We start from the raw sequence: 26,657 nt of genomic DNA, 5'->3' as shown, positions 1-26,657 counted from the left end.
ACACAATCCTCTATTCTCGAGGCCAAGATCTTAGCCAATAGTTTGGCATCTACATTTAGCAGGGAGATCGGTCTGTATGACTCGCATTGTTCGAGGTCCTTTTCCTGCTTCAAAATGAGGGAGATCGAAGCCTGCGACAACGTTGGGAGAGTACTCCCAGCTGCCTTGCCTCGTTAAAATCCCTTACCAGCACCGGCCCCAATACCCCAGAGAATTTCTTATAAAATGTCACCAGGTACCCCTCCAGACCAGGGGCCTTGCCCAGTTGCATCACCTCCAGTCCCTCTATCTATCACTTTCTGAAACCTATTTCCTTTACTTGCTTTTGCTAAATCGCCATCTTTCTTTTTTTTAAATCACTCAGTCATTTTATACTGTGTATTATAATTTGAAGAATTACACAATTTGTAATTGAATGAAAACTCAACTACTGTATTCGCTAAAGACAATCAATTTGACGTAATCTTGTGTTGACAAACAAAGTTTACCAGTGGCACAAGCTGACAAAGTTCACCTGAACTTTGCCAAAAAGCACAGACTTGATCTCTGTTATTTGGGAACTAAGAAGGGATAACGGATATCCAGGGTTCCGAATAGACACAGAGATCCATCAGGCTTCTATCTATGGGAAAGGCGGTGGGGCAGTTAAGAAGGGTGGTGTATGAGTACGGGGAGAAGGCGAGCAGGATGCTAGTGCACCAGTTGAGGAAGCAGGAGACTGCAAGGGAGACCGGGAAAGTGAAGGATGCTTCTACCATGGCAATTGGGGCCCCAACGGCCTCTAACTGCTCCTCTTCCAACCCCTCTAACGTCCGCCTCATCGCCTCCACCCCGGCAGGGGGTTTCGACTCGTACAGCTTGCTATAGAAGTCCCGAAACTCCCCATTCTCACCCGTCGGGTCCAAGACCATATTCCCTCCCACGTCCTTCACTTACCCGGTCTCCCTCGCAGCCTCGGGATCAGCGAGCCTCTTCATGGTGTTTTGCAGCTCGGCCTCATGATCTCAATGAGAGGTATTGAATCAGCACACTCGGCCTCTGGTCAATAACACGGAGAATGTCGGCAGTCATCATCTTCACCAGCTCCGAGAGAGTGAGAGAGTCCCGGAGAGCGCGGGGTCGCGAGACCTCCTGAGGGTCAGGCCGCCATGTTGAAAAGGCGGCTCCATTTCCACTGAAACTGCCTGCCCTCTTTTATCGACGGATTTCTTAATCTTACTTTATCTAATCCCAATGTCTTCCAGAGCCATGCATGAGAACAAATATTAATTCAAGGATCAGGTAGATGAGTGTCGGGCAATCAAGATAAATTACGGATTCTAGGTGAGTAGCATCAGAATCTGTGGAAAAGCAGCTACTCCTCCGCCGCATCACATGGTTCCCACCCAGACAGATTTCTGATGACGAGGGAGTCGAGGGTTATGGATAACAGGCAGGAAAATGGAGAGAAAGCTGAGATGAGGAAGGATTTCTTCACTCGTTGTGGAGCAGGGTGAGAATGGAGGGAGAGTGTGTGGGATGGAGATTGACAGCTGTTGCGGAGTGAGAGAGGAAAAAATGTTCCAGAGGAATTAAAATTGTCTGTTCTGAGTTTCTATCCTTTACTGACAATGATGTATTTTGTAAATTGTTTTTACAGGATATTAGAAGAGGAGGAATTACAGACAGAAATATCAAAAATCACATCTCGATCTGCCAGAGTCGCTCGGTTCGTCGGGGCCTGAATATCATCGACCTTTGAATCGAGAAGGAGAAATGTTTGTCTGTTCTGTTCGCTTCAGACGACTTTAAAGATCATTGTGACTGGAAAAGCACCAAGACACACACACAATGAGTGAGAGTGTTCCAGAACACTGACTGTGAAAAGAGCTTTAACCAGTTACACAGCCTGAAAAAACATCACACCATTCACAGCGGGGAGAGACCATACACATGTTCTGTGTGTGGTCAAGGCTTCAACTGATTATCTGATCTGGAGAGACACAAGGACACCCATGGAGAAACCGTGGAAATGTGAAGTCTGTGGGAAGAGATTCAGAGTCCAATCTAATTCTGGAAAAAGGGCTGGAAATTCATCGACGCAGTCACACAGGGGAGAGGCCATTTCCCTGCTCTGTGTGTGGGAAGGGATTCACTGAGTTATCCAGCCTGAAGTCACATGAAAGAGTTCACACTGTGGAGAAGCTGTTTACCTGCTCTCGGTGTGGGAAGGGATTCAGACATTCATCCACCCTGAAGGCACATCAGCGAATTCATACTGGGGAGAGGCGTTCACCTGCTCTCAGTGTGAGAAGCAATTGACTGCGTTATCCAGCCTAAAGTCACACCAAGGGTTCACACTGGGGAGAAACCGTTCACCTGCGATCAGTGTGGGAAGGGATTCACTCAGGTATCCAACCTGAAGACACACCAGCGAATTCACACTGGGGAGAAGCCATTCACCTGCTCTCAGTGTGGGAAGGGGTTCACTGCGTTGTTCAGCCTGAAGTCACACCAGCGAATTCACACTGGCGAGAGGCCGTTCACCTGCTCTCAGTGTGGGAAAGGATTCACTCAGTCACCCTACCTGCAGGCACACCAGCGGGTTCACAGTGGGGAGAAGCCATTCAACTACTCTCAGTGTGGGAAGGGATTCAGAGATTTATCCACCCTGCGGACACACCAGCGAGTTCACATGGGGCGAGGCCGTTCACCTGCCCTCAGTGTGGGAACGGATTCGCTCAGTTATCCAGCCTGAAGATACACCAGCGAGTTCACACAGGGGAGAGGCCGTTCATCTGTTCTCAGTGTGGGAAGGGATTCAGACAATCATCCACCCTGTGGAAACATGAGTGAGCTCACACTGGGGAGAAGCCGTTCACCTGCTCTGTGTGGGAAGGGATTCTGTGATTCATCCCACTTGAAGCGTCACCAGCAAGTTCACACTGGGAAGAAGCCATTCACCTGCTCTCATTGTGGGAAGGGATTCCGACATTCATCCAACCTGCAGGGACATCACCGAGTTCACACGGTGAGAGGCCATTCTCCTGCTCTGATTAGGGGAGGCGTTGAGTGATCCATCCTACCTGCTGAGTCAGCAACAAGTTCACAATTGATTGCGGGGATTGGATTCTGCTGTTATTGTTTCTGCTCTCAATTACATTCGGAACTGCATTTTATTCATCCTGTCAATTGGTCAATACGGATGGTCGGGGTTTCTTTCTGCTGGAATGGCTGGTCTCGCAACGTTTCCTCCAGTATGCTGATGCTCTTTGAGCCTTGTTGCGAATACGTGGTTTCCAATTACACAAGGGTCACAGAGTGAAAACGTGTTGGAAGTTAAAAGATATTTAGTTCCCATTTCTGTTTGGAACCTCCTAAAGCATGCCACGTTGCCATGAAGATGGGCTTTGGTGATTATATGTTTCTTTGTTTAATTTTTCGGGGCTCAAAGAAGGAAACTGTTGAGGTATGAGGGACAGGTTGTCTGTGGTAGGTTGGGAAATTATAATAAAAGGTTGGACAATAGACAGACAATTGCTAACATTGAAGAAATTATTACATATTTGCAACAAATACACATTCCTTTCAGGAACAAAAATCCACAGGAAAGTGGTGCAGTAATTCTTCACACATGATTACAGCTTTTGGATTCTGCTGTTACACAAGAGAACCAAGGGAGCAGTGAGCAGGAGGGACTGAAAGAGATTAGTATTAGTGAAATAGTAGTACTGGAGAATTTATTGGATTATAAATTAATAAATCCACAAAAGCTGATGCTCTACATCCCAGAGTGTTGAAAGAGGTGGCTGTGGAGATAGTGGATACATTGGTGATCATCTTTTACAATTCTATAGCTTCTGGAATGGTTCATGCAGATTGGAAGGTGGTAAATGTAATCCCACTATTTAAGGAGAGAAAGAAGAAACAAGGAACCACAGACCCATTAGCCTGACATCAGTAGGAGGGAAAGTGCTACAATCCATTATGATGGATGCAAAGCAACACGGTAGTGCATTGGTTAGCACTGCTACCTCACGGCGCTGAGGTCCCAGGTTCAATCCCGGCTCTGGGTCACTGTCTGTGTGGAGTTTGCATACTCTCCCTGTGTTTGCGTGGGTTTCGCCCCCACAAACCAAAGATGTGCGGGGTAGGTGGATTGGCCACACTAAATTGTCCCTGAATTGGAGAAAATGAATTGGGTATTCTAAATTTAAAGAAAAAAATATTATGACGAACGTGATAGCATACGGCTTAGGAGCAGGAGTAGACCACTCGGCCCCTCGAGCCTGCTGCACCATTCAATAAGTTCCCGGCTGATCTAATTGTAACCTCAACTCCACATAGACAAGTTGTGAGGGGGATACACACAGTTTGCAATGAGATATTGATAGGTTAAGTAAGTGGGGAAAAAGTTGGAAAATGGAGTATAATGTGGGAAAATGTGAAGTTCATTTTGGAAGGGAGAACAAAAGAACAGTATTATTTAAATGGAGAAAAACTGCAGAAAGCTGCAACACAAAGGGACTTGGGGGAACTTGTGCACGACACACAGAAAGCTGGCAGACAGGTGCAGCAGGTAATCAGGAAGGCTAATGGAATGTTGGCCCTGATTCCAAGGGGGTTGGAGTATAAGAGTCGGGAAGTCTTGCTGCAGCTGTGGACCAGAATAAAGTCTCTGAATAAAGAGGTGCCAATTAAGACTGAAATACGGAGAAATTTCTTCACTGAGGGTTATGAGTCGTTGGAACTGAGAGTTGTGGGGACAGAGTCCTTGTCTATATTTAAGGCTGAGATAGATTCTTGATCAGCGAGAGAATCAAGCGTTACAGGGAAAGGGCAGGAAAGTGGACAAGACAAATGTTGGATCAGCCATGATTGAATGGTGGGGCAGGCTCGAAGGGCCGAATGGTCTACTCCTGTTCCTATTTCTTGTGGTATTCCTGCTGACCTCCCTTCCTGATAACCTTTCACCCCCTTGATGAACAGGAATCTATCCAGCACTGCCTTGAAAATATTCAAAGACTCTGCTTCCACTGCCCTTTGTGGAAGAGAGTTCCAAAGGCACCCAACCCTCTGAGAGAAAAAAGTTCTCCTCTGCCTTAAATGGGCAAGTTTTTACTTTTAATGTGACTCCAATTTCTAGATTCTCCCACAAGAGGAAACATCCTTTCCACATCCACCCTGTCGAGGCCCCTCAGGATCTTATACGGTTCAATCAAGTCACCTAAACTCCATCGGACACAAGCCCAGCCTGTCCAATCATTCCTCATAAGACCAGCCTCCAATTCCAGGTATGAGTCCAGTAAATCTTCTATGAACTGCTTCCAACACATTTATATCATTCCTTAAATGAGAGTGATACTGTACACAGTGCTCCAGATGTGGTCTCAACAATGTCCTGTATAACTGAAGCATAACCTCCCTACTTTTGTATTCAATTCCCCTCACAATAAACAATAACATTCTATTAGGTTTTCTAATTACTTGCTGTACCTGTATACTCGCCTTTTGTGATTCATGCTCTTGGATACCCAGATCCCTCTGAGTCTTGGGGCTCTGCAATCTCTCACCATTTCGATGAGAAGCTTCTTTTTCTTCCTGTCAAAATGAACAATTTCACATTTTCACACATGATCACCCATTTGCCAGATGATATCCCACTCATTTCAAATATACCTTTTTAACCTCCTTATGTCTTTTCACAATTTACTTTCCTACCTATCTGTGTATCATTTGAACATAGGGGCAGCCGTTAGCCATTCAGCCCGTCGAGGCTCCTCTCATTCAATACAATCATGGCTAATCATCCACTTCAATGCCTTTTCCCCTACTCTATCCCCATATCCCTTTGTGTTATTGGGATTTAGAAATCTGCCAGTCTCTGTTTTAAACACACTCAATGACAGCTCCCACAGCCCTCTGGGTAGAGAATTCCAAAGATTCACAACTTGTAGATTTCTATAGATCAAACCATTTCCCTGTTCTATCCTTGTACCCTTGTCGGTTTATTTCCCTCAAGTACCCATCCAATTTCCTTTGGGAAACATTCCATCATCTCTGTGTCTATCCGACTTGAAGGAAGTGGGTTCCAAATATTTCCCACTTTCTCCAAATGTAAATGAGGTTCAGCGAGCACATGAGGCCATTCTGCCCATTGTTCCCATGCTAGCTCTTTGGATTAATTATCAAATTAATTCCACCACCCTATTTTCCTAGTTTATTTCCAAGTTTATTTTGAATCCCAACTCACAACAACTCGTTCTGTTTTAAATCTAATGGGCAGAATGGCCTCCTGTGCTCTCTGCACAGCATATTGTGAAATTATTAGATTTAAAACAGAACAAGTTGTTGTTATTTGGGATTCTCTGCCTGACAAAGGTGCAGGAAGTAAATTCAACTGTGACTTTCACAAGGGAACTTTACAGATTCTTTACATAGTCCCATCGCCCGGCAAGTGTCTTTTCCAACAGAATCTGTAAAGTTCCTGCACCTTCATCAGGCAGCGAATCCCAAATAACAACAACTCGTTCTGTTTTAAATCGAATGATTTACGATACGCTGTGTTTGGATTTTCACCGGAGATTTGAAATGGAGAGAAAGACATGATTGTTGCACAAAATCAAGACTCAGTCTTTATTCATGATTTTCGTGAGTGGGCTCAGTTTGGGGACTAATGCTTGATTATAATTTATTTTTAAATTCACAATAAAGGGGCAATTGAACGTGGCCAATCCACCTACCCTGAACAACCTTGGGTTGTGGGGTGAAACCAATGCATACACGGGGAGAATGTGCAAACTCCACATGGACAGTCACCCGGGATCGAACCTGGGTCCTCGGCGCTGTGAAGCAGCAGTGCTAACCACTGTGCCACCGTGCCACCCTGTTTAGGGACTAATTCTGAAAATAAATTACATTTCTATAGCATCTTTCATGATCACAGCTTCTCCTGAAGCTTTTTTACAGCCAATTAAGTACTTTTGAGATGTAGTCACTGTTGGAATGTCAGAAACTGTAGGTTTGCCTCAGTTCTAGGGGAGGGGATGGTGCAGTGGTATTGTCAATGGATTACTTGAGGTTTTACACATTCCACTGACTGGGACCATGGCAACTGGGGCAGAGCAGGGAGCATTTACCTGGAGATGGTGCTTCTACCCAGAGTGTAATGGTAATGCTGCTGCACTTTGATATTACTGCTCAGACATTAGCATGTGTCAGCTCTTATTTATACGGAATAGCATCTAACCACTGTCACCAATAAGGGTTATCACTGTGAATCATTTCAGAATTTGGGAAAAGGGGAAAAAGGGCTAATTAACGCCCTAAAATGTAGAGTTTCCAATTAAGCGGCAATTTAGCATGGCCAATCCATGTATCTGCACATCTTTTGGCAGTGGGGGTGAGACCCATGCAGACACAGGGAGAATGTGCAGCTCCACACGGACAGTGACCCCGGGTCCTCAGCGCTAGAGGCACCAGTGCTAACCACTGCACCACTATGCCACTCCTGAACCCCATTTCTAACATCGCTGTGTCAAAACTAAGCTCATCTCCCCCTCTGGCTCCTTTGCCAATTACCTCAGAGGGACTCACTTTTTGTTAAAGAGCCTGTCAACCCCTCTCGCCCTCTTTCCCTAAAGTGCATCAACCTAATCATGAAAAGTCAAGAAAAATCAAATATTTTTATAATCGTTTATTAATCAAACAGACAAGGTGAAAAATAGAAAATACCTTGAGGATCAAAGACAATGATAGTAAAGGATGTTCACAATGTTCAGGATCCAAATGGTTTCTCTTCGGATCCTCTGTACCCTGTTCCCGTGACTCCCTGTGTTATACCGTCAGTTCACTGCGAGATTGTGAGAACGAGTGAATATAAGGCTTTATTATCCATGAACTCGCCTACCAGTGTCTGCTGTACAAATGAGTGCCACCCACAGGTGGCCGGTCTATATATCGCCCTGGGGAGGGCGGAGCCAGAGGCGGAGCCCACCGGGGTTCCAGTACAGTACCTGGAAGTAGACCGTCTTATCATTTCCAGGTCATAGGTCACAGCACTATACAGACAGTTCATACTTAGGTGAATACATTCACCACGCCCTGCTTTGGACATGGGCACTGAAGACTATGGGCTCGATACCATCAGCCCCAATTACGCCCCCCCACACACATCCTCGAGCCCTGATTGGTAGAGCCCCATTTCCCAGTCTGTTCTCCAGCACCTTCCTGTCTCTCTGTTAGTGAGGTGCCCATGGCAAGTGTGATGGGAGGAGATGCATTAGGGTTACAATCAATAGGGTGTGTGCGGGGGAACAGTGATTTCTGGTTTGAGAGGGAAAAGGATGTTCTCTGATGACTAGAATTGCCAGTTCTGGATTTCTGCCCTTTCCTTACGGCGATGTCCTTTGTAATCTCCTTTCCCAGGCGATGAGCAGATAGGTTTTTGCAGACAGGAAACACAAACCAAACATCCCTATTCTGAGATGTGTCCTTTTAGATTGGACTCCCGACTTGGGACTTGGTTCGCAGACTATAGACTTACTCCGGTGTCTGTTTAACACTTGTTTATTAGTTCTACATCTAAACAAGTTACAGAGTAGGCATGTTACTCCTCGGCACAATTCCAACACTCCCTTGAGAGTCTAACACATGTTGATAAATCAGCATCCACGTCATACAGTAGCATGTGCCATCTCTTAACCTGTTACACTAGATCTCTCCCCCCCCCCCCCCCACCCCCCCCCCCACTCCCAAATATACTATCCAGGAGTTCTGTAGCCGTCTAAAATACATGTCAACAGTTTTGAGAAGGTACACAAAGTCTGCAGTGCCGCCTGCACACCTGCCTTTGAGAACGTTGATGCTGTCGGTCCAGTAACAGACAAGAAAGGTGCTGACGAAGCTTTTGCTTCATTTCATGAAGACCTGATGCAGCCGGTACCAGAGAAAATGGTGTTTCCACAACCCGCACTGCTGGCCTCTCTGCGGGTGGGGCAAGGACAGGGACTGCTCAGCAGGGAGGGGCATCATTACCTCTCCCTCCAGTGAACCTCCTCCTTCAGGACAAGGACAGGGACTGCTCAGGAGGGAGGGTCATCATTACCTCTCCCGCCAGTGAACCTCCTCCTTCGATATGACCAAAATGTTTTTTACATCAACATCTTCAACGCTGCCACTATGTCCCTCTCTCACCCACTGTGGAGCCGGGGAAGAAAGAATCTCATTCAAAACTTGTGGAAGTATAAATGTCACAAGGCTGTGAGATGACGTGTGTTAATGTTTAACAACAAATCCGAACGTGGAAGCTTTGCCTCATAGTTACAGATGAGTAAGTTTCTTGCTTATGCCCAGGATGAAACAGGGGAGTTTGTGTATGTTAAGCAAACGTGAGTTTCACGTCAGAAAAAGATCAACAAAAATTCTAATATTGATCAAAACTTAATTGCGGAAAGGATTAACTGTCAATGTTTTGAAAAATTGAAATGAGTTATTTGGAATTACTAATGAATGTCCGCCGGATAAGTTTCACAGCAGCCACAGTGATAAGGTTGGTGGGTTTAGGAAATTGGAAGTTACACATGAGCAGCTTTTGGGACTATTTCACCTCACTGTCGATTCCATGTTACAGCGAACAACAATCGGTGTTGTGATTGGCTGAAGATGTCACTTGTGTTCATTTTAAACATGTAATTTTGTATACTTCTAATGAAAACTCGGAAACCAAAACAAAAGGTGAATGATATACTGTAAACCCGGGTTAAAATTTTCCGTGTCAGTTTCTCTGGTGGTCTAGTGGTTTGGATTCGGCGCTTTTATCGCCGCGGGTTCGATTCCCGGTCAGGGAATGATGAATTATTGTTGTCCAGCAAAATGTTCAATGAAGCTGAATCGCAGTTTCACAGAAAGGAGCTCTGCCAGAATCAGTTCAGTGACATTTGTCGTTTCACATCAGAGCTGAAAAAGTCACAAGTGCATCAGATCGAGAACAAATACAGAGGCAGGAAGAAACGGTTAGTGATTGGCTGCAAAGTGAGAGAGATTATGAAGCAAGCGAAAATGTGAGTGGTATTGGGCCGGATTTTGATGCTCACACAGACACAATAATCCCCCCCCCCCTATCAGGGTCCGAATCTCGGGCGTGATAACAAGAAAACTTCGAACACAAATTATTCAGCCCATTGAGGTTACAGGAGCTGAATACAACAGAAGAAGCTCAAAGGAAATGATACTCACTGAAGGATTGTGTAAATGCTGCTCGGAGGTGAAGTGAGCGGGGTATAATCTACCTGCATGTTTCTGAGCCTGTGCTCGGTGTATTGGGAGCTTTGCTCCTGGTTACAGTGTCCCCGGGATGGGTAGTTAGCCGCTGATTGAAGCTGCAGTCCCCGCGTTCTGCTGGCAGCGGGTGAATGGAGAATTAGGGTAAAATCCTGCTGCTTGTCCCTCTCTCACCCACTGTGGAGCCGGGGAAGAGAGAAACACATTCCAAAAGTGTAAATGTCACAAGGCTGTGAGATGACGTGTTGTGTTAATGTTTAACAACAAATCGGAACGAGGAAGCTTTGCCTCATAATTACAGATGAGTAAGTTTTAATGTTCCTGCCCTGTCTGAAACAGGGGAGTTTGTGTTTGTTCCGCAAACGTGTGATAGTTTCAGTTCAGAAAAAGATCAACAAAAATTGGAAACTATTCTAATTTTGATCAAAACTTAATTGCGACAAAAAATGTTTTTAACAATTGAAATGAGTTATTCCTATTTACTGATGAATGTCTGCCGGATGTTGCGTTGTAAGTTTCACAGGAGCCACAGTGATCAAGTTGGTGGGTTTTGGAAATTGGAAGTTACACATGAGCAGCTTGTTGGGCTATTTCACCTCACTGTCGATTTCATGTTCCAGCGAACAACAATTGCTGTTGTGATTAGCTAAAGATGTCACTTCTGTTCATTCTAAATATGTAATTTTGTATATTTCTAATTAAAACTGGGAAATAAGAATGAAAGACGAATGCTATACTGTCAGACGGATTAAAACTTTGTTTGTCAATTTCCCTGGTGGTCTAGTGGTTAGGATTCGGCGCTTTCACCGCCGCGGCCCCGGTTCGATTCCCGATCAGGCAATGATGAATTATTGTTGTCCAGCAGAATGTTCAATGAAGCTGAATCGCAGTTTCACAGGAAAGAGCTGTGCCAGAATCAGTTCAATGTCATTTGTCGTTTCACATCAGAGCTGAAAAAGTCACAAGTGCAGCAGGTGGAGAACAAATACAGAGGCAGGAAGAAACGGACAGTGATTGGCTGCAAAGTGAGAGAGATTATGAAGCAAGCGAAATTTTGAGTGGTATTGGGCCAGATTTTGATGCTCACACAGGCACAATAATCCACCCCCGCCCCCCCACGCCCGATCAGGGTCCGAATCTCGGGCGTGATGACAAGAAAACTTCGAACTCAAATTATTCAGTCCATTGAGGTCACAGGAGCTGAATACAACAGAAGAAGCTCAAAGAAAGTGCCCCTCACTGAGGGATTGTGTAAATGCTGCTCGGAGGTTAAGTGAGCGGGGTATAATCTACCTGCACGTTTCTGAGCCTGTGCTCGGTGTATTGGGAGCTTTGCTCCTGGTTACAGTGTCCCCGTGATGGGCAGTTAGCCGCTGATTGAAGCTGCAGTCCCCGCGTTCTGCTGGCAGCGGGTGAATGGAGAATTAGGGTAAAATCTTGCTGCTTGTCCCTCTCTCACCCACTGTGGAGCCGGGGAAGAGAGAAACACATTCCAAAAGTGTAAATGTCACAAGGCTGTGAGATGACGTGTTGTGTTAATGTTTAATAACAAATCGAAACGAGGAAGCTTTGCCTCATAATTACAGATGAGTAAGTTTTAATGTTCGTGGCCTGTCTGAAACAGGGGAGTTTGTTTATGTTCCGCAAACGTGATAGTTTCACTTCAGAAAAAGATCACCATAAACTGGAAACTTCAAATTTTGATCAAAACTTAATTGCGACAAAAAATGTTTTTAACAATTGAAATGAGTTATTCCTATTTACTGATGAATGTCTGCCGGATGTTGCGTTGTACTTTTCACAGGAGCCACAGTGATCAAGTTGGTGGGTTTTGGAAATTGGAAGTTCCACATGAGCAGCTTGCTGGGCTATTTCACCTCACTGTCGATTTCGTGGTCCAGCGAACAACAATTGCTGTTGTGATTAGCTTAAGATGTCACTTCTGTTCATTCTAAACATGTAATTTTGTATATTTCTAATTAAAACTGGGAAATGAGAATGAAAGGCGAATGATATACTGTCAGACGGGTTAAAACCCTGTTTGTCAGTTTCCCTGGTGGTCTAGTGGTTAGGATTTGGCGCTCTCACCGCCGCGGCCCGGGTTCAATTCCCGGTCAGGGAATGATGCTTTATTGTTGTCCACCAAACCGTTCAACGAAGCTGAATCGCAGTTTCACAGGACAGAATCAGAAAAGTGATATTTGTCGTTTCACATCAGAGCTGAAAAAGTCACAAGTGCATCAGGTCGAGAACAAATACAGAGGCAGGAAGAAACGGTCAGTGATTGGCTGCAGTGCAAGTGAGAGAGATGTTGACGCAAGCGCAAATCTGCGTGGTATTGGGCCAGATGTTATTGCTCTCACAGACAGAAATATCTCCCCGATCTGGGTGCAAATCTCCAACGTGATGACAAGAAAACTTCGAACTCAAATTATTCAGTCCATTGAGGTCACAGGATCTGAATACACCTAAAGAAGCTCAAAGGATGTTCCACTGACTGAGGAATTGTGTAAATGCTGCTCGGAGGTTAAGTGAGCGGGGTATAATCTACCTGCATGTTTCTGAGCCTGTGCTCGGTGTATTGGGAGCTTTGCTCCTGGTTGGAGTGTCCCCGGGATGGGCAGTGACCCGCTGATTGAAGCTGCAGTCCCCGCGTTCGGGTAAAATCCTGCTGCTTGTCCCTCTCTCACCCACTGTAGAGCCAGGCAAGAAATAATCTCATTCAAAACTTGTGGAAGTGTAAATGTCACAGGGCTGTGACTTGACGTGTTGTGTTAACGTTTAACAACATATCGGAACCAGGAAGCTTTCCTCATAGTTACAGATGAGTACTTTTTAATATTCCTGCCCAGTGTGAAACAGGAGAGTTTGTGTTTGTTCCGCAAACGTGTGATAGTTTCAGTTCAGAAAAAGATCATCAAAAATTGGAAACTATTCTAATTTTGATCAAAACTTAATTGCGAAAATAACTATGTTTTCAAAAATTAAAATGAGTTATTTGAAATGACGAATGAATGTCCGCCGGATGACGAGTTGTCAGTTTCACAGGGGCCACAGTGATAAGGTTGGTGGGTTTAGGAAATTGGAAGTTACACATGAGCAGCTTTTGGGACTATTTCACCTCACTGTCGATTTCATGTTACAGCGAACAACAATCGGTGTTGTGATTGGCTGAAGATGTCACTTGTGTTCATTTTAAACATGTAATTTTGTATACTTCCAATGAAAACTCGGAAATCAAAATAAAAGGTGAGTGATATACTGTCAACCCAGATTACATTTTTTGTCGTTAGTTTCCCTGGTGGTCTAGTGGTTAGGATTCGGCGTTTTCACCGCCGCAGCCCGGGTTCGATTCCCGGTCAGGGAATGATCAATTATTGTTGTCCAGCAGAATGTTCAATGAAACTGAATCGCAGTTTCACAGAAAAGAGCGGGTGAATGGAGAGTTTGGGTAAAATCCTGCTGCTTGTCCCTCTCTCACCCACTGTGAAGCCGGGGAAGAGAGAAACACATTCCAAACTTGTAAAAGTGTAAATGTCACAAGGCTGTGAGATGACGTGTTGTGTTAATGTTTAACAACAAATCGGAACGAGGAAGCTTTGCCTCATAATTACAGATGAGTACGTTTTAATGTTCGTGCCCTGTCTGAAACAGAGGAGTTTGTTTATGTTCAGCAAACGTGATAGTTTCACTTCAGAAAAAGATCAACATAAACTGGCAACTTCAAATTTTGATCAAAACTTAATTGCGACAAAAAATGTTTTTAACAATTGAAATGAGTTATTCCTATTTACTGATGAATGTCTGCCGGATGTTGCGTTGTACTTTTCACAGGAGCCACAGTGATCAAGTTGGTGGGTTTTGGAAATTGGAAGTTCCACATGAGCAGCTTGCTGGGCTATTTCACCTCACTGTCGATTTCGTGGTCCAGCGAACAACAATTGCTGTTGTGATTAGCTTAAGATGTCACTTCTGTTCATTCTAAACATGTAATTTTGTATATTTCTAATTAAAACTGGGAAATGAGAATGAAAGGCGAATGATATACTGTCAGACGGGTTAAAACCCTGTTTGTCAGTTTCCCTGGTGGTCTAGTGGTTAGGATTTGGCGCTCTCACCGCCGCGGCCCGGGTTCAATTCCCGGTCAGGGAATGATGCTTTATTGTTGTCCACCAAACCGTTCAACGAAGCTGAATCGCAGTTTCACAGGAAAGAGCTCTGCCAGAATCAGAAAAGTGATATTTGTCGTTTCACATCAGAGCTGAAAAAGTCACAAGTGCATCAGGTCGAGAACAAATACAGAGGCAGGAAGAAACGGTCAGTGATTGGCTGCAGTGCAAGTGAGAGAGATGTTGACGCAAGCGCAAATCTGCGTGGTATTGGGCCAGATGTTATTGCTCTCACAGACAGAAATATCTCCCCGATCTGGGTGCAAATCTCCAACGTGATGACAAGAAAACTTCGAACTCAAATTATTCAGTCCATTGAGGTCACAGGATCTGAATACACCTAAAGAAGCTCAAAGGATGTTCCACTGACTGAGGAATTGTGTAAATGCTGCTCGGAGGTTAAGTGAGCGGGGTATAATCTACCTGCATGTTTCTGAGCCTGTGCTCGGTGTATTGGGAGCTTTGCTCCTGGTTGGAGTGTCCCCGGGATGGGCAGTGACCCGCTGATTGAAGCTGCAGTCCCCGCGTTCGGGTAAAATCCTGCTGCTTGTCCCTCTCTCACCCACTGTAGAGCCAGGCAAGAAATAATCTCATTCAAAACTTGTGGAAGTGTAAATGTCACAGGGCTGTGACTTGACGTGTTGTGTTAACGTTTAACAACATATCGGAACCAGGAAGCTTTCCTCATAGTTACAGATGAGTACTTTTTAATATTCCTGCCCAGTGTGAAACAGGAGAGTTTGTGTTTGTTCCGCAAACGTGTGATAGTTTCAGTTCAGAAAAAGATCATCAAAAATTGGAAACTATTCTAATTTTGATCAAAACTTAATTGCGAAAATAACTATGTTTTCAAAAATTAAAATGAGTTATTTGAAATGACGAATGAATGTCCGCCGGATGACGAGTTGTCAGTTTCACAGGGGCCACAGTGATAAGGTTGGTGGGTTTAGGAAATTGGAAGTTACACATGAGCAGCTTTTGGGACTATTTCACCTCACTGTCGATTTCATGTTACAGCGAACAACAATCGGTGTTGTGATTGGCTGAAGATGTCACTTGTGTTCATTTTAAACATGTAATTTTGTATACTTCCAATGAAAACTCGGAAATCAAAATAAAAGGTGAGTGATATACTGTCAACCCAGATTACATTTTTTGTCGTTAGTTTCCCTGGTGGTCTAGTGGTTAGGATTCGGCGTTTTCACCGCCGCAGCCCGGGTTCGATTCCCGGTCAGGGAATGATCAATTATTGTTGTCCAGCAGAATGTTCAATGAAACTGAATCGCAGTTTCACAGAAAAGAGCGGGTGAATGGAGAGTTTGGGTAAAATCCTGCTGCTTGTCCCTCTCTCACCCACTGTGAAGCCGGGGAAGAGAGAAACACATTCCAAACTTGTAAAAGTGTAAATGTCACAAGGCTGTGAGATGACGTGTTGTGTTAATGTTTAACAACAAATCGGAACGAGGAAGCTTTGCCTCATAATTACAGATGAGTACGTTTTAATGTTCGTGCCCTGTCTGAAACAGAGGAGTTTGTTTATGTTCAGCAAACGTGATAGTTTCACTTCAGAAAAAGATCAACATAAACTGGCAACTTCAAATTTTGATCAAAACTTAATTGCGACAAAAAATGTTTTTAACAATTGAAATGAGTTATTCCTATTTACTGATGAATGTCTGCCGGATGTTGCGTTGTAAGTTTCACAGGAGCCACAGTGATCAAGTTGGTGGGTTTTGGAAATTGGAAGTTCCACATGAGCAGCTTGCTGGGCTATTTCACCTCACTGTCGATTTCGTGGTCCAGCGAACAACAATTGCTGTTGTGATTAGCTTAAGATGTCACTTCTGTTCATTCTAAACATGTAATTTTGTATATTTCTAATTAAAACTGGGAAATGAGAATGAAAGGCGAATGATATACTGTCAGACGGGTTAAAACCCTGTTTGTCAGTTTCCCTGGTGGTCTAGTGGTTAGGATTTGGCGCTCTCACCGCCGCGGCCCGGGTTCAATTCCCGGTCAGGGAATGATGCTTTATTGTTGTCCACCAAACCGTTCAACGAAGCTGAATCGCAGTTTCACAGGAAAGAGCTCTGCCAGAATCAGAAAAGTGATATTTGTCGTTTCACATCAGAGCTGAAAAAGTCACAAGTGCATCAGGTCGAGAACAAATACAGAGGCAGGAAGAAACGGTCAGTGATTGGCTGCAGTGCAAGTGAGAGAGATGTTGACGCAAGCGCAAATCTGCGTGGTATTGGGCCAGATGTTATTGCTCTCACAGACAGAAATATCTCCCCGATCTGGGTGCAAATCTCCAACGTGATGACAAGAAAACTTCGAACTCAAATTATTCAGTCCATTGAGGTCACAGGATCTGAATACACCTAAAGAAGCTCAAAGGATGTTCCACTGACTGAGGAATTGTGTAAATGCTGCTCGGAGGTTAAGTGAGCGGGGTATAATCTACCTGCATGTTTCTGAGCCTGTGCTCGGTGTATTGGGAGCTTTGCTCCTGGTTGGAGTGTCCCCGGGATGGGCAGTGACCCGCTGATTGAAGCTGCAGTCCCCGCGTTCGGGTAAAATCCTGCTGCTTGTCCCTCTCTCACCCACTGTAGAGCCAGGCAAGAAATAATCTCATTCAAAACTTGTGGAAGTGTAAATGTCACAGGGCTGTGACTTGACGTGTTGTGTTAACGTTTAACAACATATCGGAACCAGGAAGCTTTCCTCATAGTTACAGATGAGTACTTTTTAATATTCCTGCCCAGTGTGAAACAGGAGAGTTTGTGTTTGTTCCGCAAACGTGTGATAGTTTCAGTTCAGAAAAAGATCATCAAAAATTGGAAACTATTCTAATTTTGATCAAAACTTAATTGCGAAAATAACTATGTTTTCAAAAATTAAAATGAGTTATTTGAAATGACGAATGAATGTCCGCCGGATGACGAGTTGTCAGTTTCACAGGGGCCACAGTGATAAGGTTGGTGGGTTTAGGAAATTGGAAGTTACACATGAGCAGCTTTTGGGACTATTTCACCTCACTGTCGATTTCATGTTACAGCGAACAACAATCGGTGTTGTGATTGGCTGAAGATGTCACTTGTGTTCATTTTAAACATGTAATTTTGTATACTTCCAATGAAAACTCGGAAATCAAAATAAAAGGTGAGTGATATACTGTCAACCCAGATTACATTTTTTGTCGTTAGTTTCCCTGGTGGTCTAGTGGTTAGGATTCGGCGTTTTCACCGCCGCAGCCCGGGTTCGATTCCCGGTCAGGGAATGATCAATTATTGTTGTCCAGCAGAATGTTCAATGAAACTGAATCGCAGTTTCACAGAAAAGAGCGGGTGAATGGAGAGTTTGGGTAAAATCCTGCTGCTTGTCCCTCTCTCACCCACTGTGAAGCCGGGGAAGAGAGAAACACATTCCAAACTTGTAAAAGTGTAAATGTCACAAGGCTGTGAGATGACGTGTTGTGTTAATGTTTAACAACAAATCGGAACGAGGAAGCTTTGCCTCATAATTACAGATGAGTACGTTTTAATGTTCGTGCCCTGTCTGAAACAGAGGAGTTTGTTTATGTTCAGCAAACGTGATAGTTTCACTTCAGAAAAAGATCAACATAAACTGGCAACTTCAAATTTTGATCAAAACTTAATTGCGACAAAAAATGTTTTTAACAATTGAAATGAGTTATTCCTATTTACTGATGAATGTCTGCCGGATGTTGCGTTGTAAGTTTCACAGGAGCCACAGTGATCAAGTTGGTGGGTTTTGGAAATTGGAAGTTCCACATGAGCAGCTTGCTGGGCTATTTCACCTCACTGTCGATTTCGTGGTCCAGCGAACAACAATTGCTGTTGTGATTAGCTTAAGATGTCACTTCTGTTCATTCTAAACATGTAATTTTGTATATTTCTAATTAAAACTGGGAAATGAGAATGAAAGGCGAATGATATACTGTCAGACGGGTTAAAACCCTGTTTGTCAGTTTCCCTGGTGGTCTAGTGGTTAGGATTTGGCGCTCTCACCGCCGCGGCCCGGGTTCAATTCCCGGTCAGGGAATGATGCTTTATTGTTGTCCACCAAACCGTTCAACGAAGCTGAATCGCAGTTTCACAGGAAAGAGCTCTGCCAGAATCAGAAAAGTGATATTTGTCGTTTCACATCAGAGCTGAAAAAGTCACAAGTGCATCAGGTCGAGAACAAATACAGAGGCAGGAAGAAACGGTCAGTGATTGGCTGCAGTGCAAGTGAGAGAGATGTTGACGCAAGCGCAAATCTGCGTGGTATTGGGCCAGATGTTATTGCTCTCACAGACAGAAATATCTCCCCGATCTGGGTGCAAATCTCCAACGTGATGACAAGAAAACTTCGAACTCAAATTATTCAGTCCATTGAGGTCACAGGATCTGAATACACCTAAAGAAGCTCAAAGGATGTTCCACTGACTGAGGAATTGTGTAAATGCTGCTCGGAGGTTAAGTGAGCGGGGTATAATCTACCTGCATGTTTCTGAGCCTGTGCTCGGTGTATTGGGAGCTTTGCTCCTGGTTGGAGTGTCCCCGGGATGGGCAGTGACCCGCTGATTGAAGCTGCAGTCCCCGCGTTCGGGTAAAATCCTGCTGCTTGTCCCTCTCTCACCCACTGTAGAGCCAGGCAAGAAATAATCTCATTCAAAACTTGTGGAAGTGTAAATGTCACAGGGCTGTGACTTGACGTGTTGTGTTAACGTTTAACAACATATCGGAACCAGGAAGCTTTCCTCATAGTTACAGATGAGTACTTTTTAATATTCCTGCCCAGTGTGAAACAGGAGAGTTTGTGTTTGTTCCGCAAACGTGTGATAGTTTCAGTTCAGAAAAAGATCATCAAAAATTGGAAACTATTCTAATTTTGATCAAAACTTAATTGCGAAAATAACTATGTTTTCAAAAATTAAAATGAGTTATTTGAAATGACGAATGAATGTCCGCCGGATGACGAGTTGTCAGTTTCACAGGGGCCACAGTGATAAGGTTGGTGGGTTTAGGAAATTGGAAGTTACACATGAGCAGCTTTTGGGACTATTTCACCTCACTGTCGATTTCATGTTACAGCGAACAACAATCGGTGTTGTGATTGGCTGAAGATGTCACTTGTGTTCATTTTAAACATGTAATTTTGTATACTTCCAATGAAAACTCGGAAATCAAAATAAAAGGTGAGTGATATACTGTCAACCCAGGTTACGTTTCTTGTCGTTAGTTTCCCTGGTGGTCTAGTGGTTAGGATTCGGCGTTTTCACCGCCGCAGCCCGGGTTCGATTCCCGGTCAGGGAATGATCAATTATTGTTGTCCAGCAGAATGTTCAATGAAACTGAATCGCAGTTTCACAGAAAAGAGCTCTGCCAGAATCAGTTCAGTGACATTTGTTGTTTCACATCAGAGCTGAAAAAGTCATAAGTGCAGCAGGTGGAGAACAAAGACAGGGGCAGGAAGAAACGGACAGTGATTGGCTGCAAAGTGAGAGAGATTATGAAGCAAGCGAAAATTTGAGTGGTATTGGGCCAGATTTTGATGCTCACACAGACACAGGTCACAGGAGCTGAATACAACAGAAGAAGCTCAAAGGAAATGATACTCACTGAGGGATTGTGTAAATGCTGCTCGGAGGTTAAGTGAGCGGGGTATAATCTACCTGCATGTTTCTGAGCCTGTGCTCGGTGTATTGGGAGCTTTGCTCCTGGTTACAGTGTCCCCGGGATGGGCAGTAACCCGCTGATTGAAGCTGCAGTCCCCGCGTTCTGCTGGCAGCGGGTGAATGGAGAATTAGGGTAAAATCCTGCTGCTTGTCCCTCTCTCACCCACTGTGAAGCCGGGGAAGAGAGAAACACATTCCAAACTTGTAAAAGTGTAAATGTCACAAGGCTGTGAGATGACGTGCTGTGTTAATGTTTAACAACAAATCGGAACGAGGAAGCTTTGCCTCATAATTACAGATGAGTAAGTTTTAATGTTCGTGCCCTGTCTGAAACAGAGGAGTTTGTTTATGTTCAGCAAACGTGATAGTTTCACTTCAGAAAAAGATCAACATAAACTGGCAACTTCAAATTTTGATCAAAACTTAATTGCGACAAAAAATGTTTTTAACAATTGAAATGAGTTATTCCTATTTACTGATGAATGTCTGCCGGATGTTGCGTTGTAAGTTTCACAGGAGCCACAGTGATCAAGTTGGTGGGTTTTGGAAATTGGAAGTTCCACATGAGCAGCTTGCTGGGCTATTTCACCTCACTGTCGATTTCGTGGTCCAGCGAACAACAATTGCTGTTGTGATTAGCTTAAGATGTCACTTCTGTTCATTCTAAACATGTAATTTTGTATATTTCTAATTAAAACTGGGAAATGAGAATGAAAGGCGAATGATATACTGTCAGACGGGTTAAAACCCTGTTTGTCAGTTTCCCTGGTGGTCTAGTGGTTAGGATTTGGCGCTCTCACCGCCGCGGCCCGGGTTCAATTCCCGGTCAGGGAATGATGCTTTATTGTTGTCCACCAAACCGTTCAACGAAGCTGAATCGCAGTTTCACAGGAAAGAGCTCTGCCAGAATCAGAAAAGTGATATTTGTCGTTTCACATCAGAGCTGAAAAAGTCACAAGTGCATCAGGTCGAGAACAAATACAGAGGCAGGAAGAAACGGTCAGTGATTGGCTGCAGTGCAAGTGAGAGAGATGTTGACGCAAGCGCAAATCTGCGTGGTATTGGGCCAGATGTTATTGCTCTCACAGACAGAAATATCTCCCCGATCTGGGTGCAAATCTCCAACGTGATGACAAGAAAACTTCGAACTCAAATTATTCAGTCCATTGAGGTCACAGGATCTGAATACACCTAAAGAAGCTCAAAGGATGTTCCACTGACTGAGGAATTGTGTAAATGCTGCTCGGAGGTTAAGTGAGCGGGGTATAATCTACCTGCATGTTTCTGAGCCTGTGCTCGGTGTATTGGGAGCTTTGCTCCTGGTTGGAGTGTCCCCGGGATGGGCAGTGACCCGCTGATTGAAGCTGCAGTCCCCGCGTTCGGGTAAAATCCTGCTGCTTGTCCCTCTCTCACCCACTGTAGAGCCAGGCAAGAAATAATCTCATTCAAAACTTGTGGAAGTGTAAATGTCACAGGGCTGTGACTTGACGTGTTGTGTTAACGTTTAACAACATATCGGAACCAGGAAGCTTTCCTCATAGTTACAGATGAGTACTTTTTAATATTCCTGCCCAGTGTGAAACAGGAGAGTTTGTGTTTGTTCCGCAAACGTGTGATAGTTTCAGTTCAGAAAAAGATCATCAAAAATTGGAAACTATTCTAATTTTGATCAAAACTTAATTGCGAAAATAACTATGTTTTCAAAAATTAAAATGAGTTATTTGAAATGACGAATGAATGTCCGCCGGATGACGAGTTGTCAGTTTCACAGGGGCCACAGTGATAAGGTTGGTGGGTTTAGGAAATTGGAAGTTACACATGAGCAGCTTTTGGGACTATTTCACCTCACTGTCGATTTCATGTTACAGCGAACAACAATCGGTGTTGTGATTGGCTGAAGATGTCACTTGTGTTCATTTTAAACATGTAATTTTGTATACTTCCAATGAAAACTCGGAAATCAAAATAAAAGGTGAGTGATATACTGTCAACCCAGGTTACGTTTCTTGTCGTTAGTTTCCCTGGTGGTCTAGTGGTTAGGATTCGGCGTTTTCACCGCCGCAGCCCGGGTTCGATTCCCGGTCAGGGAATGATCAATTATTGTTGTCCAGCAGAATGTTCAATGAAACTGAATCGCAGTTTCACAGAAAAGAGCTCTGCCAGAATCAGTTCAGTGACATTTGTTGTTTCACATCAGAGCTGAAAAAGTCATAAGTGCAGCAGGTGGAGAACAAAGACAGGGGCAGGAAGAAACGGACAGTGATTGGCTGCAAAGTGAGAGAGATTATGAAGCAAGCGAAAATTTGAGTGGTATTGGGCCAGATTTTGATGCTCACACAGACACAGGTCACAGGAGCTGAATACAACAGAAGAAGCTCAAAGGAAATGATACTCACTGAGGGATTGTGTAAATGCTGCTCGGAGGTTAAGTGAGCGGGGTATAATCTACCTGCATGTTTCTGAGCCTGTGCTCGGTGTATTGGGAGCTTTGCTCCTGGTTACAGTGTCCCCGGGATGGGCAGTAACCCGCTGATTGAAGCTGCAGTCCCCGCGTTCTGCTGGCAGCGGGTGAATGGAGAATTAGGGTAAAATCCTGCTGCTTGTCCCTCTCTCACCCACTGTGAAGCCGGGGAAGAGAGAAACACATTCCAAACTTGTAAAAGTGTAAATGTCACAAGGCTGTGAGATGACGTGCTGTGTTAATGTTTAACAACAAATCGGAACGAGGAAGCTTTGCCTCATAATTACAGATGAGTAAGTTTTAATGTTCCTGCCCTGTCTGAAACAGGGGAGTTTGTTTATGTTCAGCAAACGTGATAGTTTCACTTCAGAAAAAGATCAAAATAAACTGGAAACTTCAAATTTTGATCAAAACTTAATTGCGACAAAAAATGTTTTTAACAATTGAAATGAGTTATTTCTATTTACTGATGAATGTCTGCCGGATGTTGCGTTGTAAGTTTCACAGGAGCCACAGTGATCAAGTTGGTGGGCTTTGGAAATTGGAAGTTACACATGAGCAGCTTGTTGGGCTATTTCACCTCACTGTCGATTTCATGTTCCAGCGAACAACAATTGCTGTTGTGATTAGCTAAAGATGTCACTTCTGTTCATTCTAGATATGTAATTTTGTATATTTCTAATTAAAACTGGGAAATAAGAATGAAAGACGAATGCTATACTGTCAGACGGATTAAAACTTTGTTTGTCAGTCTCCCTGGTGGTCTAGTGGTTAGGATTCGGCGCTTTCACCGCCGCGGCCCAGGTTCGTATTCCCGGTCAGGGAATGATCAATTATTGTTGTCCAGCAGAATGTTCAATGAAGCTTAATCGCAGTTTCACAGGAAAGAGCTGTGCCAGAATCAGTTCAATGACATTTATCGTTTCACATCAGAGCTGAAAAAGTCACAAGTGCAGCAGGTGGAGAACAAATACAGAGGCAGGAAGAAACGGACAGTGATTGGCTGCAAAGTGGGAGAGATTATGAAGCAAGCGAAATTTTGAGTGGTATTGGGCCAGATTTTGATGCTCACACAGACACAATAATCCCCCCCCCCCCCCCCCACGCACACACACGATCAGGGGCCGAATCTCGGGCGTGATGACAAGAAAACTTCGAACTCAAATTATTCAGTCCATTGAGGTCACAGGAGCTGAATACAACAGAAGAAGCTCAAAGGAAATGATACTCACTGAGGGATTGTGTAAATGCTGCTCGGAGGTTAAGTGAGCGGGGTATAATCTACCTGCATGTTTCTGAGCCTGTGCTCGGTGTATTGGGAGCTTTGCTCCTGGTTACAGTGTCCCCGGGATGGGCAGTAACCCGCTGATTGAAGCTGCAGTCCCCGCGTTCTGCTGGCAGCGGGTGAATGGAGAGTTTGGGTAAAATCCTGCTGCTTGTCCCTCTCTCACCCACTGTGGAGCCGGGGAAGAGAGAAACACATTCCAAAAGTGTAAATGTCACAAGGCTGTGAGATGACGTGTTGTGTTAATGTTTAACAACAAATCGAAACGAGGAAGCTTTGCCTCATAATTACAGATGAGTAAGTTTTAATGTTCGTGGCCTGTCTGAAACAGGGGAGTTTGTTTATGTTCAGCAAACGTGATAGTTTCACTTCAGAAAAAGATCAACATAAACTGGCAACTTCAAATTTTGATCAAAACTTAATTGCGACAAAAAATGTTTTTAACAATTGAAATGAGTTATTCCTATTTACTGATGAATGTCTGCCGGATGTTGCGTTGTACGTTTCACAGGAGCCACAGTGATCAAGTTGGTGGGTTTTGGAAATTGGAAGTTACACATGAGCAGCTTGCTGGGCTATTTCACCTCACTGTCGATTTCGTGGTCCAGCGAACAACAATTGCTGTTGTGATTAGCTTAAGATGTCACTTCTGTTCATTCTAAACATGTAATTTTGTATATTTCTAATTAAAACTGGGAAATGAGAATGAAAGGCGAATGATATACTGTCAGACGGGTTAAAACCCTGTTTGTCAGTTTCCCTGGTGGTCTAGTGGTTAGGATTTGGCGCTCTCACCGCCGCGGCCCGGGTTCAATTCCCGGTCAGGGAATGATGCTTTATTGTTGTCCACCAAACCGTTCAACGAAGCTGAATCGCAGTTTCACAGGAAAGAGCTCTGCCAGAATCAGAAAAGTGATATTTGTCGTTTCACATCAGAGCTGAAAAAGTCACAAGTGCATCAGGTCGAGAACAAATACAGAGGCAGGAAGAAACGGTCAGTGATTGGCTGCAGTGCAAGTGAGAGAGATGTTGACGCAAGCGCAAATCTGCGTGGTATTGGGCCAGATGTTATTGCTCTCACAGACAGAAATATCTCCCCGATCTGGGTGCAAATCTCCAACGTGATGACAAGAAAACTTCGAACTCAAATTATTCAGTCCATTGAGGTCACAGGATCTGAATACACCTAAAGAAGCTCAAAGGATGTTCCACTGACTGAGGAATTGTGTAAATGCTGCTCGGAGGTTAAGTGAGCGGGGTATAATCTACCTGCATGTTTCTGAGCCTGTGCTCGGTGTATTGGGAGCTTTGCTCCTGGTTGGAGTGTCCCCGCGATGGGCAGTGACCCGCTGATTGAAGCTGCAGTCCCCGCGTTCGGGTAAAATCCTGCTGCTTGTCCCTCTCTCACCCACTGTAGAGCCAGGCAAGAAATAATCTCATTCAAAACTTGTGGAAGTGTAAATGTCACAGGGCTGTGAGATGACGTGTTGTGTTAACGTTTAACAACATATCGGAACCAGGAAGCTTTCCTCATAGTTACAGATGAGTACTTTTTAATATTCCTGCCCAGTGTGAAACAGGAGAGTTTGTGTTTGTTCCGCAAACGTGTGATAGTTCCAGTTCAGAAAAAGATCATCAAAAATTGGAAACTATTCTAATTTTGATCAAAACTTAATTGCGAAAATAACTATGTTTTCAAAAATTAAAATGAGTTATTTGAAATGACGAATGAATGTCCGCCGGATGACGAGTTGTCAGTTTCACAGGGGCCACAGTGATAAGGTTGGTGGGTTTAGGAAATTGGAAGTTACACATGAGCAGCTTTTGGGACTATTTCACCTCACTGTCGATTTCATGTTACAGCGAACAACAATCGGTGTTGTGATTGGCTGAAGATGTCACTTGTGTTCATTTTAAACATGTAATTTTGTATACTTCCAATGAAAACTCGGAAATCAAAATAAAAGGTGAGTGATATACTGTCAACCCAGGTTACATTTTTTGTCGCTAGTTTCCCTGGTGGTCTAGTGGTTAGGATTCGGCGTTTTCACCGCCGCAGCCCGGGTTCGATTCCCGGTCAGGGAATGATCAATTATTGTTGTCCAGCAGAATGTTCAATGAAACTGAATCGCAGTTTCACAGAAAAGAGCTCTGCCAGAATCAGTTCAGTGACATTTGTTGTTTCACATCAGAGCTGAAAAAGTCACAAGTGCAGCAGGTGGAGAACAAAGACAGGGGCAGGAAGAAACGGACAGTGATTGGCTGCAAAGTGAGAGAGATTATGAAGCAAGCGAAAATTTGAGTGGTATTGGGCCAGATTTTGATGCTCACACAGACACAGGTCACAGGAGCTGAATACAACAGAAGAAGCTCAAAGGAAATGATACTCACTGAGGGATTGTGTAAATGCTGCTCGGAGGTTAAGTGAGCGGGGTATAATCTACCTGCATGTTTCTGAGCCTGTGCTCGGTGTATTGGGAGCTTTGCTCCTGGTTACAGTGTCCCCGGGATGGGCAGTAACCCGCTGATTGAAGCTGCAGTCCCCGCGTTCTGCTGGCAGCGGGTGAATGGAGAATTAGGGTAAAATCCTGCTGCTTGTCCCTCTCTCACCCACTGTGAAGCCGGGGAAGAGAGAAACACATTCCAAACTTGTAAAAGTGTAAATGTCACAAGGCTGTGAGATGACGTGCTGTGTTAATGTTTAACAACAAATCGGAACGAGGAAGCTTTGCCTCATAATTACAGATGAGTAAGTTTTAATGTTCCTGCCCTGTCTGAAACAGGGGAGTTTGTTTATGT

The 26,657-nt window shown here is 44.1% G+C and overlaps 13 non-coding genes across 13 annotated transcripts; all 13 read left to right on the top strand.

Moving 5' to 3' along the window:
• The first annotated feature begins 12,310 nt into the window (after window positions 1-12,310).
• On the top strand, window positions 12,311-12,382 carry trnae-cuc (transfer RNA glutamic acid (anticodon CUC)). The gene has a single exon. It is a non-coding gene; the product is annotated as a tRNA-Glu (tRNA).
• A 1,173-nt stretch (window positions 12,383-13,555) lies between these two features.
• On the top strand, window positions 13,556-13,627 carry trnae-uuc (transfer RNA glutamic acid (anticodon UUC)). Its single transcript has one exon. It is a non-coding gene; the product is annotated as a tRNA-Glu (tRNA).
• A 713-nt stretch (window positions 13,628-14,340) lies between these two features.
• On the top strand, window positions 14,341-14,412 carry trnae-cuc (transfer RNA glutamic acid (anticodon CUC)). Its single transcript has one exon. It is a non-coding gene; the product is annotated as a tRNA-Glu (tRNA).
• A 1,184-nt stretch (window positions 14,413-15,596) lies between these two features.
• trnae-uuc (transfer RNA glutamic acid (anticodon UUC)) lies at window positions 15,597-15,668 on the top strand. The gene has a single exon. It is a non-coding gene; the product is annotated as a tRNA-Glu (tRNA).
• A 713-nt stretch (window positions 15,669-16,381) lies between these two features.
• On the top strand, window positions 16,382-16,453 carry trnae-cuc (transfer RNA glutamic acid (anticodon CUC)). Its single transcript has one exon. It is a non-coding gene; the product is annotated as a tRNA-Glu (tRNA).
• Window positions 16,454-17,637: 1,184 nt separating this feature from the next.
• Window positions 17,638-17,709, top strand: trnae-uuc (transfer RNA glutamic acid (anticodon UUC)). Its single transcript has one exon. It is a non-coding gene; the product is annotated as a tRNA-Glu (tRNA).
• A 713-nt stretch (window positions 17,710-18,422) lies between these two features.
• Window positions 18,423-18,494, top strand: trnae-cuc (transfer RNA glutamic acid (anticodon CUC)). The gene has a single exon. It is a non-coding gene; the product is annotated as a tRNA-Glu (tRNA).
• Window positions 18,495-19,678: 1,184 nt separating this feature from the next.
• On the top strand, window positions 19,679-19,750 carry trnae-uuc (transfer RNA glutamic acid (anticodon UUC)). The gene has a single exon. It is a non-coding gene; the product is annotated as a tRNA-Glu (tRNA).
• A 1,124-nt stretch (window positions 19,751-20,874) lies between these two features.
• Window positions 20,875-20,946, top strand: trnae-cuc (transfer RNA glutamic acid (anticodon CUC)). Its single transcript has one exon. It is a non-coding gene; the product is annotated as a tRNA-Glu (tRNA).
• A 1,184-nt stretch (window positions 20,947-22,130) lies between these two features.
• On the top strand, window positions 22,131-22,202 carry trnae-uuc (transfer RNA glutamic acid (anticodon UUC)). Its single transcript has one exon. It is a non-coding gene; the product is annotated as a tRNA-Glu (tRNA).
• Window positions 22,203-23,326: 1,124 nt separating this feature from the next.
• Window positions 23,327-23,399, top strand: trnae-uuc (transfer RNA glutamic acid (anticodon UUC)). Its single transcript has one exon. It is a non-coding gene; the product is annotated as a tRNA-Glu (tRNA).
• A 1,216-nt stretch (window positions 23,400-24,615) lies between these two features.
• Window positions 24,616-24,687, top strand: trnae-cuc (transfer RNA glutamic acid (anticodon CUC)). The gene has a single exon. It is a non-coding gene; the product is annotated as a tRNA-Glu (tRNA).
• Window positions 24,688-25,871: 1,184 nt separating this feature from the next.
• trnae-uuc (transfer RNA glutamic acid (anticodon UUC)) lies at window positions 25,872-25,943 on the top strand. Its single transcript has one exon. It is a non-coding gene; the product is annotated as a tRNA-Glu (tRNA).
• The last annotated feature ends 714 nt before the right edge of the window (window positions 25,944-26,657 follow it).

The sequence above is a fragment of the Scyliorhinus torazame genome, chromosome 5 (assembly GCF_047496885.1).
Source record: "Scyliorhinus torazame isolate Kashiwa2021f chromosome 5, sScyTor2.1, whole genome shotgun sequence".
Classification (NCBI taxonomy): domain Eukaryota; kingdom Metazoa; phylum Chordata; class Chondrichthyes; order Carcharhiniformes; family Scyliorhinidae; genus Scyliorhinus; species Scyliorhinus torazame.
Note: the sequence above shows the minus strand (reverse complement) of the source record. Positions and strands in the feature narration are given on the sequence as shown.